Below are 13,020 nucleotides of genomic sequence, written 5' to 3'. Positions count from 1 at the left end.
TGTTTTAAATTCACCTGACCTAATTCCCCCCTACGTGGAAAACTGCTGTTTTTTAAAAAAAGGGTACTATCCTTTAGGCTCAATCTACTCACTTTTGCAAAACTTGCTAATAGGTACCCTCAGAAGTCTAGACTAAATGAACTTGAGCTTAATCAGAAGCATGGTCATTCATTTCAGTACTTCTGGCAGAGGTCTGGGTGAGACGGAGGGCAGGAGGGTTTGGCAGGCATATGCAAAGGTGTATTCAATGAACTTACCTAGGAGTTTTTCCTTTGCGTGTGTGGTAAAACACATGTACCGTAAAATTAACCATTTTAACCATTTTTAAGCATGCAATTCAGTGGCGTTAAGTGCATTCTCATGTGCAACCAACAGCACGATCTCTCTCCAGAACCTCTTCATCAGACCAAATTGAAACTCTGCATCCATTAAACAATAACTCCCTATTACCGTCCCAGCATTTTCAACGTGACTAAGTGCGAGGAGCACCTGCTGGCCCGTTGCAGGCTGGGGCCGCCTTCCCGGCTGAGCAGGGGTTGCCGCGGTGACTAAGCAGGCTCTCGCGTTTGCGCTCCCGCCCTCACCTATTGTCCCAGCGGGAGGAACCGGTATTTCCGGATTGGGGCCTCCGACCCTGTGATCCTGGCTAAGGGTGAAGTTCACGGGGGAGGGGAACGGAAGCTGATCATAAAAGTTAACTTTCCACCGACGTGAACAACCTGCCTCTCCCCCCACGCCCAAGCACAAACAAAGACCCCAGCGCCACCGAGCACGTTCAACAGTGGCCCCAACCATCCTTTCCGCGCTCCTGTGAAGGGTCGTGTAGCTAACCCCCTCCTAGCCCACACCCCTGGAGGGGATCTGAAAGCCGACGCGAGAACGAATAAAGCAGCACATCGAATCCCTTTTGCCCCTGGGCGGAAAGAAAGCACAGTGGCAGTTTGGCAGGGAAGGGAAGGGGAAGGGGAATGGATGCCCGGGCTGGGGGCCAGGTGGTCCCTGCGACCACTGCTGGGTGGCCCGTGCGAGCCCCCCACCCCCAAGTCGTTGCGAACACCCCGAAGTACAGCTGCAGTAAGCCTCGTCTTTTGGCCAGACTGGCGCACCTGGCACCCTCGGGGTCTCCGGGAAGCGGGTGACGGCCGCAGCCCACCCTCCTCCCCTCCGCGCCGCCGCTCTCTGGCTCTCCGCCGCCCACTCCCCCTGCCCCAACCCTAGATATATATTTTTTTTCCTCCCAAACCTCCAAACAGGAAATAGCTCGAGTCCACAATAATACACAGGAGCAGCGACCGCGGCCAGTCGTGCCCGCCCATTCCCTGGGCAGCGTCCCGCACTCCGGCCCGGGCCAGGCGCCACCAGCGACAAGCGCGGGCGGCGCAGGGGACACCCGCCCTGCAGCCGGCGTCGCGTCGGAGCGCGCCCCCGGGACCCGCCCTCGTCTTGCGCACGACCCCGGCGACTGCGGCCGCCCGCAGCCCGCAGGCGAGTACCCTCCCCCCTCCCCTCCCCTCCCCTCCCCGGCCCCCGAGCGCCCGCCCCGCGGCCGCCAGGGCCCCGGCGTCGCGGGGATCCCGCCACCCGTCGCGCCCCTGCGAGCGAGGGACTTGGCGGGGTCTGGCGGTGCACTGGCGCCCTGGGTCGGCGTGCGAGCGGAGCTGAGGGGCAGCGACAGTACATGCGAGTTGATGCCCGCCCCCACCATCTCCCTGCGGATTCGGGGTGTACTTTATTGGGCACGACTTTTTCCTCTCTGGGATGCTTAGCGGACTTCTGGCTCTGGGTCCTCCCGGGGGACGACGGCGCATCATAGGGTTTCTCTTGGGGGATCGTCCGGAAGTGGGTTTTAGCCGGCACCTGGGGCAGCTCCAGGTGCCCCGCGGCCACCGTCTCTTTCCTACCTGGACTGACGCCTTCTCCCCCAAGGAACAGGGACCGTTTCACTTTCTGTTGAGCTTCTCTTGAACCAGGATAGAAGGGCCTCTGGTTTCTGTTGGCGCAGCCAGCTTTAAGCGGGCAGGAGCTGGTGCCGTGGGGCCGAGGGCGGCGCGGGTTAGTTGCGAGCAGTTGGGGATCGCCTGCGGAGTCTCGGGCGGGTCTCAGCCACGGGGCCTGCACACCCCACACCGCCGGGAGCCCGGGACTGCACACTCCCGGACGTGCCCGCGGGCCCGAGCTGCCCGCCGAGCCGCGATCTGTGTCCCCAGCGCCCGAGAGCCTTCCAGGGTCTCCCCCTTCCCTTTAACATGCGGGGCGCTGTCGGTGCTCAAGGCTGCGGGGTTCTATAGGGAACTAAGTCAGCACCGAGTTGGGGATCTTTATGTTGGATAAAGGCCACTGAATTCCAGGCATTCTTCGAGCTCGAGAAGGGCATTCTCGGCTGTTTTGAAGTCTGGGCGAGGGCTGTCTGCGAAACTGCCTCTCTGACAACTCTCCTCGTCGTCTGCGGCGGCTTCCTAGTCCCGGGGGTGGGTGGGGACACTTGGGAAGCCCCCTGCGCGCCAATGCTTTCTGGGTGTTTCTCAACGCATTTTTACGAACGGTGGTTGGCAGGTAACTTCCCTTCCGAACCAGTTCACCTGAAAGGTGTGGTCAGCCCTCCTCATTTCCTGGCGGGGGCCCGTGGTTCTGGACCGGGCTCTGGGGCCTTGCGGGTTCAACTGAGGCCGCGAGCATCAGCGCCTTCACCTGGGGGCCTGCGACAGTGGATCTGCACCTGCTGGGTTTTCAGCCCCTGGGGGACGTTTGCACACTAACGTGTGAAAAGCACCGGCCTCGGGTATCTTGGGGCGAAGTGTTCTGTCCACTGTGAAGGAGTGATTTACAACACGCTCCCGCACATTTTCGTCAAGTCCTACATCAGAACCTTCATTTTGCCAAAGCAGGACAAACACCCTTAAGCAGCCTGGGTCACAGCCCCTCCCCCTCAGGGTCAGGCTCCTCAGCGAGATCTGGACATGGGCTCAGCATACTGGCCTGTGAATTTTTTTTGTTTTTGGGTACTTTTATTCTTTGACTGTTGTTATTTTTTAAGCTATTTAAATTCGGTTAATTACCATATAATGTATTGTTGGTTTCAGAGGCACGGATCTGTGATTACAGAGCATCCACACCCGGTGCTCATTACATCCCATGCCCTCCCTACTCTCCGCCCCCCCCCCCCCCCCCCGTTACTCCATTCTCTCGCCCCCTTCTCTGTTATTACTATGATAAAATATACATATCATGAAATTCAGCATTTTAACCCTTTTACGTGTACGATTCGGTAACATTACGTACATTGACAGTGCAACCATCCCAACTCTTCGTTTCCAGAACTTTTTCATGGTTCGGAACAAAAACTCTACCCATTAAACAATAGCCCATTCTCCCCTCTCTCCAGCCGCGCACATTCTGGATATTTTAAATGATATTTTTTGTAGGGAGAAAGGCTGGATCGGAATGTAAAGTAAAAGGATATTTTTTGTAGGAGAAAGGTTGGATCGGAATGTAAAGTAAAAGGAAGATCAGATTCACAGAGTTTGTATAAACATGTAGAGATTCCTGGGTCACTGTTCTGTGGACATGGCACGGAGCGCCAGGTTTTTGGAGTGCATGTGCTTTCTTTTAATAGAGACAGTCAGAAACCCATGAGGGTTTCCTTTTTGTTTTGGCTCCAAAAGAATGGAGCTACCCAGGGCTCAGACTATATGCACATTAATAACTAGATGCCCGATGACATTTATCTCTATGCTTCCTTTAACTGGCTTTATTTTATTTTAAGATTTTATTTATTTATTTGATAAAGATGACAAGAAAGCAGAGAGAGAGAGGAGGAAGCAGGCTCCCTGATGAGCAGAGAGCCCGATGCGGGGCTTGATCCCAGGACCCTGAGATCATGACCTGAGCTGAAGGCAGTGGCTTAACGCACTGAGCCACCCAGGCACCCCTAACTGGCTTTATTTTAGGTAGCCTGTTTATATATATATATTTTTTTTTCCACAGTGACTCAGACACATTTTTGAAAGTAGTTGGAATAAACCTTAAGGAAAAAGTTGTTGCTTGGTTTATAAAGGAGGAGGTCACAGCAAGACTTCAGAAAGCAGATTTGAAATAATTTTCCCAAATATCCCAAACTACGTATTTTGTTTCTGCTTTCATCCTGAATGAGTGAAAATGTTGTGAAAATGTCCTTATAATTGAAGGAAAGCCTGGGAATAATGAAAGTCATTTGCCTGCATCTGCTTAAAATTGCCCAGCTTGTGACGGTGAGGACATGCATTTCAGTGCGAACACAAGTGTGAATTGACAAACTAATAAGAGCGGTTTCATCCATGAGCTAAGAGCCTCATTGTTACGGATCAAGGATGTGGGTTCAGGGTGCCTGGCTGGCTCTGCAGGGAGAGCGTGCCACTCCTGGGGTTTGTGAGTTGGGGTACCCCCGTGTTGGGTGTAGAAATAACTTAAAAATAAAATCTTTAAAAATTAGTTTAAAAATCTCTAAAAAAAAAAAAAAAGAATGTGATTTTGAATATGTAAGTGATCAAGGATATTGGGAAGATTTACTGACTAGCTGATGAGTGGGAGATCCTTCAGCTTCTTCCCAACATTCTTTTTTCTTTTACTAAGACACTTGACTTTTCCTGTGTTAAGACTTTTATCGGAAAGAAGCTATCGACTTGTAGACAGGAACTTACAGCTTCCTTTGCCTGAAAAAAATCCCTTTGAAATGATGAATAAAAGATCATTTAAATAGGCAAGGTTAGACAAAAATTCTCCCTCTTGAGGATATTCTTGTACTCACAGAAATTCAGATTGTTGTTCCCTCGTAATTGTAGGAAGGCTGAAGAGAAAAGGTTTCCTTTCTTCTGCTGAGTTCTCTTCTGAAATAGCAATATGGTTCAGAGTTTTATTTGGTGAACAAATGCTGGGGTTTTTTTATTATTATTATTATTTTTAAGATTTTATTTATTTGACAGAGATCACAGGTAGGCAGAGAGGCAGGCAGAGAGAGAGGAGGAAGCAGGCTCCCCTCTGAGCAGAGAGCCTGATGCGGGGCTCGATCCCACGCTCCTGGGATCATGACCTGAGCCAAAGGCAGAGGCTTTAACCCTCTGAGCCACCCAGGTGCCCCTGGTTTTTTGTTTTGTTTTGTTTTAAAGATTTTATTTATTTATTTGACAGAAAGAGAGAGACCACAAGTAGGCAGAGAGGCAGGCGGGGGTGGGGTGGGAAACAGGCTCCCTGCTGAGCGGAGAGTCTGATTCGGGGCTTGATCCCAGGACCCTGTGATCATGACCCGAACTGAAGGCAGAGGCTTAACCCACTGAGCCACCCAGGCCACCCACAAATGCTGTTTTGTAGTCCATACATGAGGAAAAAATTCCTCAGAATGTGTTCAAACGTGAATGGTTTTTTCAGCGATGCCAGGGGAATCATTTAGGGCGGTTAGTAACAATGGATGACGTCATCCCTCTTAAGATCTGAAGTTCATTATCCTGAATGTTTGAAAGAACCCACTGGTCTCCATAGGAGAGATCAAGGCATTGGACTATTGGACTTAGAGTCCATGCCTACTGCAAATTAGGTACTTTCAGATACCTTCTCATTAAATCTTTAAATCTTTTACAGATGAGAAAACTGAAGCCAGTTGTGGTGTTCCTACTCTAGACCATGTAGAATTGCTCTTCCATGTAGAATCGTCCCTGCCTACAAACTCCCCTTCACCTCCAAGAAGCTACGTATTCAGGGGCTCCTGGGTGGCTCAGTGGGTTAAGCCGCTGCCTTCAGCTCAGGTCATGATCTCAGGGTCCTGGGATCGAGTCCCACATCGGGCTCTCTGCTCAGCAGGGAGCCTGCTTCTCTCTCTCTCTCTCTCTGCCTGCCTCTCTGTCTACTTGTGATTTCTCTCAGTCAAACAAATAAATAAATCTTTAAAAAAAAAAAAAAAAAAAGAAGCTACGTATTCATTAATATCTTTTGGAATATCAGGTACTACAATACCCTAGGTCCTTAGGCAAATAAAAAGATGAGCCAAAACGGAAATAAATTCCCAAAGAGCAAATGATTTAAAATCGAAGGATTCTTTCCACGGTACCACAAGACCTGTGATGAGTGAGGAGTTAGATAACCCTTGACTAGACTGTAGCATTATTGTGGCTCGGCGAGATGTGGGCATTCTCCTTACTGAACTCAGTCAGCCTTGCCATCTCTGCAGACTGGCCAGTCAGTGTCTGTGTGGCATCCTGAGAGGAGTCCTAAAGGAAGGGCACAGGGTCTAGGTGCAGGACTGACATCTGCCCGGAACAGCTCAGAGACTCTGAGTTAGGGGCAATTATCTCCCTTTAAGATTACAGTAAGGAGGGGCGGTTCGGTGGCTCTGTGGGTTAAAGCCTCTGCCTTCCGCCAGCTTGGTCATGATCCCAGGGTTCTGGGATCAAGCCCCGCCTCCGGCTTTTTGCAGGGCGAGGAGCCTGTTTCCTCCTCTCTCTCTCTGCGTGCCTCTCTACTTGTGATCTCTGTCTGTCAAATAAATAAATAAAATCTTTTAAAAAAAAGATTACAGTAAAGACTGCAATGAACCTTATTTGTAAAAGTGCTTGTAAATTTTAAAAAGATAGTAGAAATTGATCTCTTATTTTCATTTGGGAGAAATTTATAATGCAAAAAAGACAGAAGAAGCTACCTATTTGAGGTACCTAATACTTTTTAGGTAACTGAATCTGTAATTCTCTTCTTGCTTTAGGCCATTAAAAAATAACCTTATTGGGACCTCTGCATGGCTCAGTCGGTTAAGCATCCGACTCTTGATTTTGGCTCAGGGCATGGTCTCAAGGGTTGTGAGGTCGAGCCCCTTGTCCAGCTCTGCACTGATTAAGATTCTCTTTCTCCTTCTCCATCTGCCCCTTCACAGAAAAATACTATTAATACATTGTTTTTATATACAATATATTGTCTGTATTTTATTGGGGTCATCTTCCTGTACCCCATGCAGGCTACACTGATAGATATTTTGCATGAGGTAGTTCATTCTGTTTTTTCTTTCCCAAGCTGCCCGGCAGTGTTGTGCACCATCCTAACATAGAGAATTACCTTCACACTCTACAGTCACAAGTCCGTCATGGATTTTAAAAATACCTGTTGCATTTTGGAAGGCCCACCATATCGAACTTGGGTTGTGCTGTTTTGTTCCTGCCTTATTGGTAAAGGTAGGCGGTGTTGTGAGAAATAGGAAGTTAGGCTGGATTTGGAAACGTTGGAGAATTGTTGGAGACAGCCACAGGAGAAGCAGGTGGAGTGTGGAGGGCGGTGGTTCCCAAGCACTGGCTGCGTCTGGATCCCCCGGACGGCTTGTCCAAACACAGATCCGCAGCCCGCTCCCTGTTTTTAGCTTCCGACTTGGTAGGTCGGGGTGGGGCTTGAGGATCTGCCTGTCTAAGGAGTTTTCCAGCAGCGCTGATGCTGCTGGGCTGGGGCTGGTGTGTGGAGAACCAATGGTTGGGAGGCATTTGGAAATGTCAGATTGGAGCGAGAGTGGGGGAAGGGACAGAGCTGGAGGGCAGCGGGGGGGGCCCTGGGCAGACAGGAGCTTGGTGGAGCCAGGGAAGGGGGTAGCATCCGAGGGAGGCAGACCCAGGTGCCAGGAGCTGAAATGTGGGGATATGGTGGGCGGGGGTGGCTGGAGGAAGAGAAGAAGCCTCTGGGATAGGGAAAGCAGGGGCAGAAGGCTCTGAGGAGACCAAAGCCAGCTGGGACCCACATTCTCCATGTAAACTGGGGAGTAAGGGCCTGTCTGGGGCGTTGGTTGCAGAGGAGGGAGGCACAGGGCTGTCATGGTAGTGGGTGCTGTAGCTGTAGGCCTGGCCTTCCCACCCCTTCCAGGAAGCCCAGCGTTACCGGGCGATGGGATGTGCTGCTTGGGGACCACAGGGTCAAGCGCGAACTTTCCTCATCAGACCAGGGGCCCCTTTAGTCCCTCCGGCCACAGTCCTGGAGTCAAGACTGACCCCTCTCCCTGTTCTTGCCTGTCACCACCAGCCACACTCCGCCTAGAACCAAGCAAGGTGAGCCTTGTCAGCCTGGAGCAAGAGCCCTTTATGCAGGTAGTGGCCTCGAATTTTCCTTCTCTTCCTTTCATGTATTTGCCGCTCAGCCTAATAGCTTTAGGATCTGTGCCACTATGGGCCCAGTCTCCTTAGCGTGACTGGGTATAAGCCGATTCAGAGCGTGGGTGCTGACGTCTGGGTTATGAAGGTCAGCTTGGCTACAGAAGACAAAGCCAAGGACAGTGGCTGCCCAGTGCTCTGGCTCTTCCGAAGCTGAGCTGTGCTCCACTCTTCCTGCTGGTTTCGTGCCGTCCAGACAAACATGCCCTCATTTTATTTTTACATTTAATTTTAAAGGAATCTTCATTGTATCTGAGGATGTAGAGCATCTCTTGAGTTTTGGAAGAAAGCCAAACACTGCCCAGAGTGTTCTAGGTTATCATTTGGGAGAACCTGTCCTTAGTAGAGGAGAGGGTTCACGGTCAGTGGCTGTGAACTAGCTGCTCGGCTCTGCCTGGCACTTGCTGGTCGGCCAGGGGCTGAGTTAGCCCCATCTATTCGGACTTGTCTGTCTGTCCCCAATCCCACTCAGCCAGTTGCACACCTTTGCATTCCAGCCCGGCCCCTGTGGCCTCTCCTCCTTTCGCAGACAGGACTGGACAGGAACATTTCACAATGCTGCTCCTGTGCAGAGACAGTGTCTTGGCATCCCAAGGACCACCCCCAGTTTCAGTGGTGGGTAAGAGGACTCAGAGGACTTAGCACAGAGTGATCGCGGTGATGATTACAGTCAGGGATCCAACGGGAAATCAGCAGAGGGAGAAGGCGCCCAGAGCCGAGTCTGGGACTTGCTCCGTCGGCATTCTCTGCAGAGCAGGTACCAGAAGTTCAGGTTCCCCAAAGGAAAGCTGGTGTTAGGATGAATTACACTGTTTGTGCAAACAGTTTAGGGAGTGAGGCACTCTCATGGGCCCTGGGAATGGTGGGAACCTTCACCAAGTCCAGGTTTCCAGACTCCAGCCGAGGGCCAACCTTCTAAGCATCCTTTCAAAGGGTGTTGAGAGTTTGTGCACTGATGGGATGAGGGTGGAGGGGAGGGAGGTGGCAGAAGCCCCCGTGCTTGGGGAAGGGTCTGCCCATGCGGCGTGAGTCCAGTCCAGCACCGCAGGGAGCTTTTCTCTGTCTGACCAAAGTGAGAGGGGGCAACCACTTGCGGTTTGCACACAGATCTTGGTTTAAGAATGATTTCTAGGATTCCTTCACCAAAGGGACGAAGAAGGGCAGTAGTGCACATTAGGAAAGAGTTCAAGGGGCGCCTGGGTGGCTCCGTGGTTTGGGCTGCTGCCTTCGGCTCGGGTCATGATCTCAGGGTCCTGGGATCGAGCCCCGCATCGGGCTCTCTGCTCCGCAGGAAGCCTGCTTCCCCCTCTCTCTCTCTCTCTCTGCCTGCCTCTCTGCCTACTTGTGATCTCTGTCTGTCAAATAAATAAATAAAATCTTAAAAAAAAAAAGAAAAGAAAAGAGTTCAAAGCCCTGTTCATTCATTCATTTCATTATTACTTAAAAAAAAAAAAAAAAAAAAACATCTCGGGGGTCCTGGGTGGCTCAGTCAGTTAAGCATCCGGACTCCCATTTCGGCTGGGGTTGTGGTCTCACAGTCCCGAGATCTAGCTCTGCCTGGGACTCCACACTCAGCGGGGAGTCTGCTTGGGATTCTTTCTCTCCCTCTCCCTCTGTTCCTCCCAGCCCGACTCTCTCTCTCTCTCTAATAAATAGAATCTTTAAAAAAAAAAGTAGCCTCTACCTCCGGTGTGGGGCTTGAACTCACGACTTTGAGATCAGGAGTCACTCCCCCCATGCACTCAGGTATCCTTTTTTTTTTTTTTTAAAAGATTTTGTTTATTTATTTGACAGAGAGATACACAGCGAGAGAAGAAACACAAGCAGGAGGAGTGGGAGAGGGAGAAGAAGCAGGCTTTCCCACTGAGCAGGGAGCCCGATGTCGGCTCGATCCCAGGACCCTGGGATCATGACCTGAGCCAAAGGCAGAGGTTTTAACCCACTGAGTCACCCAGGTGCCCCTCTGGTATATTCTTAACACACACTGTTAATGCCTGTACTCTACCAGGCAATGTGCCAGGTCCTAGAGACATAGCAGTGAGCACAGCAGAGTCTCTGCCCTCATGAGACCCACCTTCTAGAGGGAGACAAGTAAGTGGCAATTACATTTCATTATGATGGCAACATACCAAAGGCCCAAGGCACCTACCCAGGCTTAGTGGGTGTAGGAAAGCATGAATTTTACAATCAGGCCATCCTAGGTAGGAATCACACCTCTACAACTTATTGCCAGTGTGGCCGTGGGCAAACTGCTTAGTCACGTGGTGCCTGACTGTCTCCATCTGAAAACAGGGAGACGTTATAACCACTTCTTAAGCTGGTTGTGAAAATCGAACAAGGTAAATGCATGTAGAACTCTTATCTCAGTGCCTGGATCAGTGGACATGTTCGCTACATTGATGGTTTAGTGGCGTCTAGGCAGGGGGGAGGCTCTGTGTACACTCTGCACCTGCCTCCCTCCGGCCCTGGACTCAGCAGTGCTCGCTCTGCTTACTGGTCTGGGAACGCTCTTCCCAGCGTTGTGCTTTTCTGGCCCTTGGGGTTACTTTCCTGTCTGCCCGAGATGCTTCAGATCTTTTTGTCAGCCTAAGTAGATATCTGCATTTTATTAAGACCTAACCCGAGTACCTTACCTGTGAAGGTTTTTCCAAGCCAGGATGCTCAGACAGCATTGTCCCCTCTCTTTGTCACCCTAAAGTCACTCATGTCCCTATTACAGCATACAGTTGTCCCTCCCTCCATTAGACTGGGTGATTCTTGAGGTCAGGGAGCCTGGGTTTTGTCTGTATGTCCATCGTCAATCAGTGTTAGACAGGGAGTGGCTCAGTGGTTGTCCAGGGAGTGAATGAATGAGTGAGTGTTGGGTTCGACTAGAAAACTCAGTAGGAAATGGACAGCGTCAACAAGATAGGCCTCTGCCCTCAGAGCAGAGCTTACAGTCTGGACGGGGAGGCGATGGTAAACAAGTAAATACAAATATGTAATTAGAGACCGAGGAGTGACACGGGACAGCAGTCTGGCCCAGCTGTAGGCACATGGGCGGCTGGAACAGGGAGACAGACGCGGTCCGAATGCTGATGCCCTGAGCTGTGTGCCCTCGCCCTGGACGATGCTGGAGGCTGGACGGACTGGTCAGGCAGGGGCCACACCAGGAGAGCCAGGAGTCCTCCAGATGGGAATAGATAGGCAGATCAAAGGCTAGTGGCGCCACAGCTGCCAAAGGGCAGGACCGAGAGGAGATCTCAGTGGACACTTGGGGAGTCGGAGTGGTCCACGCCAGAGCACTGAGAATGGGTTTAGGAACCCAGAGCTGATTGGGGGGTGGCACCCATGGAGCCGAAAGACCTGTCTGAGCGGGGTCTAAGACCTTAGTCCATTCAGGCTTCCGGAACAGGAGGCCATCGACTGGGGCACTTCCACAGACATTTATTTTTCACGGTTCCGGAGGCTGGGAGAGAGAAGGGTCCCAGCAGAGTGGGGTTCTTGGTGCGGGTCCTCTTCCTGGCTTGCAGAAGGCCACCTTCTCACTCTGTGCTCCCATGGTTTTTCCGGGGTGTATGAACATGGACAGAGACCATGATCTCACTCCTCCTCTTCCTAGGATGACATTATCCTGCTTCATGACCTCATCTAAATCGAATTTACCTCCCAAACACCCCACCTCCACGCACCATCACCCGGGGGATTAGGGCTTCAATTTCAGAATTTTAGAGAGACATAGTCCATTAAACCTGGACCAGTAAGTATTTGCTGAGTAGAGAGCAGTAGCGCTTCCTATGGTCCAGGCCCTAAGAGCTTTGCGTGTGTTCATAAAATTTCATTCTCCCCCAATCCTTACAAGTGGGTGCTATTATCATCCCTTTGAGGGGGATCCCCTTGAGGCTCAGAGAATTTAAAAGACTTGCCGAGGCCACTCAGCTAATTAAGTGCAAAGCTGGGATTCAAACACATGCAGTCTGGTTCTCGAGGGCAGGGTCTTAACCATTATGCCTTGCTGCCACCCCCCTTTTTTTTTTTTTTCTTTTTTGAAAGATTTTATGTATTTACTTGAAAGAGAGACAGTGAGAGAGGAAACACAGCGGGGGTCAGGGGGAGTGGGAGAGGGGAGAAGCAGGCTTCCCGCTGAGCAGGGAGCCCCAATGTGTGGCTTGATCCCATGACCCGAGCCAAAGGCGGACGCTTAATGACTGAGCCACCCAGGTGCCCCACCTTGCTCCCTCTTAATAAGGAAGTAAAACCCAGTATTACTGGGTATCTGTCATACGCTGGTTCCTGAGCAAGAAGTATTAGAGATACAAAAATGAATAGGACATTGTACCTACCTTCCGGGCCATTACAGAACACTCAGGGAGACAGACCTGTAAAAACATAATTTTTTGAAGCCAGTTAAAAATGTGTTGAGCCCAACAAGAAACTGTCTCTTACTTTTCCTATGGTACATAGAACCGCTGGTGGAGAGAAGTGTTCTCCTATTTCAAATGTTTCCAATGACTGGTGCTCACAAAAAAATCTATTGTTTAGGAAATAGTGGGCTGAGTCATCAAATTAAAATCTGCTTTTTATTGTTAGTAGCGTGTACAGTGTAATGAGAATAATTACATGATGGCAACAGGTACTCTCAGCTTTGTAATACCATCACAATACAATTTGGGAAAAAGCAGAACCAGTTACGTAAAAGAAACTTTTTTAAACAAAAATTTAGGATAGTTTCAAAATATTTTTTTTTAAAGATTTTTATTTATTTATTTGACAGAGAGAGATCACAAGTAGGCAGAGAGCCTGATGTGGGGCTCGATCCTAGGACCCTGAGATCATGACCTGAGCTGAAGGCAGAGGTTTAACCCACTGAGCCACCCAGGTGCCCAGTTTCAAAATA

At 50.5% G+C, this 13,020-nt stretch overlaps 1 protein-coding gene and 1 long non-coding RNA gene across 6 annotated transcripts in view; one reads left to right on the top strand and one right to left on the bottom strand.

Annotated features, from left to right (window-relative positions):
• LOC132024836 (uncharacterized) overlaps positions 1-4,864 on the bottom strand; it is a 154,142-nt gene extending 149,278 nt beyond the window's left edge. For 4 of the 5 annotated variants that reach the window (XR_009406323.1, XR_009406322.1, XR_009406325.1 and 1 more), the window contains exon 1: positions 1,902-2,920. This is a non-coding gene — a long non-coding RNA (uncharacterized LOC132024836). Of the gene's footprint in view, positions 1-1,901; positions 2,921-4,783 lie in introns of those variants that run through there. The other variant, XR_009406326.1, reaches the window with a different exon arrangement.
• Positions 1,369-13,020, top strand: part of TJP2 (tight junction protein 2) — a 121,014-nt gene continuing 109,362 nt past the window's right edge. The window contains exon 1 of the mRNA XM_059411908.1: positions 1,369-1,485. The gene's annotated coding sequence lies outside the window, so the exon portion shown is untranslated. The remainder of the gene's footprint in view (positions 1,486-13,020) is intronic.

This window comes from Mustela nigripes, chromosome 9 (assembly GCF_022355385.1).
Source record: "Mustela nigripes isolate SB6536 chromosome 9, MUSNIG.SB6536, whole genome shotgun sequence".
Lineage (NCBI taxonomy): Eukaryota > Metazoa > Chordata > Mammalia > Carnivora > Mustelidae > Mustela > Mustela nigripes.
This window is presented reverse-complemented; position numbering and strand designations above follow the sequence as displayed.